Below are 1,574 nucleotides of genomic sequence, written 5' to 3' on the forward strand. Positions count from 1 at the left end.
AGGTACAGAATGATATAATCTATATACAGAGATAGTTTGACTTAATCTCTTTCTATTTGGATGCCTTGTATATCTTCCTATTGCCTGATTTCTCTGGCTGGGATTTCCATCACTACGCTATATAGGAGTGGTGGGATTGGGCATCCTTGTCTTATTCTGGTACTCAATGCTTCTAGCTTCTCCATGTTCAGTATGATGTTGCCTGTGTGTTGGTCATAGATGACTGTTATTACTTTGAGGTATGTTCTTTAAAAGCCTGGTTCGTTGAAGGTTTTTAATTGAAGGGATGCTGGATTACATCAAAAGACTTTTTGCATTTATTGAGAGGATCATATAGTTTTTAAAAATTATTTTTATGTGATGAATCACATTAATTAATTTTCGTATGTTGAACCATCCTTCCATCCCAGGGATAAAGCCTACATTATAGTGGAGGATTAGCTTTTTGATGTGGTGCTGGATTTGGCTTGCAAGTATTTTGTTTAGGATTTTTGTGTCTATGTTCATCAAGAATATTGCCAGAAGTTTTAAGTTCTGTTTTGTTTTTTTTTTTTTTGCTGTGTCTCTGCCAGGTTTTGGTATCAGAATGATGCTGGCCACATAGAATGAGTGAGGGAGGAGTACCTCCTCCTGAATTATTTGGAATAGTTTCAGGAGGAATGATATCAGCTCTTCCTGATACATTTGGAAGAAGGTGTCTGTGAATCCATCTGGTCCTGGTCTTTTTTCTGGTTGGTAGGTTTTTTACTACTAATTCACTTTTGGAACTCATTATTTTTCTCTTCAGGGATTTAAATTTTTCCTGGTTCAATTTTGAGAGACTGTATATTTCCAGGAATTTATTCATTGCCTCTAGGTTTTCTAGTTCGTGGGCATACAGGTTTTTTCTAATAGTGTCTGAGGGTTTTTCATATTTCTGTGGGATCAGTTGTAAAGTTCCTTTTGTCATTTATTATTGCGTGTATGTCTTTTGGTTTTTTTAGTCTAACTAGAAGTCTGTCCATCTTATTTATTCTTTCAAATAACCAATTAATAAGTGTGTTAATCTTTTGTATGGTTTTTCACCTCCCAATTTTATTTTGTCCAACTCTGTTTTGCATTATTTCTTACTTTCTGCTAGCTTTGGGGTTGGTTTACTTTTATTTCTCTAGTTCCCCTAGTTGTGATAATGGGTTTTTAATTTGAAATGTTTAACTTTTTGATGTGAGTGTTTTACACTGTAAACTTTCTTCTTATCAATGTTTTGGCTGTGTCCGAGAAATTCTCATATTTTATATCCTCGTTCTCCTTAGCTTCAAAGGATTTTTTGATTTCTCTCTCAATTTCATTGCTTACCCAAGTGATTCAGTAAAAAGGCTGTTTAATTTTCATGTAATTGTATGGTTTTGAGTGATTTTTGTTAGTACTAATTTCTACTTGTATTACACTGTGGTCTATGAGTGTGGTTGATATAATTTCAGTTTCTGTGAATTTGCTGAGGATTATTTTATGGTCAATTGTGTGGCTGATTTTAGAGTATATGCCATGTGCAGATGAGAAGAGTGACTGTTGTTTTGGGGTGAAGAGTTCTGTAG

Source organism: Colobus angolensis, unplaced genomic scaffold (genome assembly GCF_000951035.1).
Source record: "Colobus angolensis palliatus isolate OR3802 unplaced genomic scaffold, Cang.pa_1.0 Scaffold231, whole genome shotgun sequence".
Lineage (NCBI taxonomy): Eukaryota > Metazoa > Chordata > Mammalia > Primates > Cercopithecidae > Colobus > Colobus angolensis.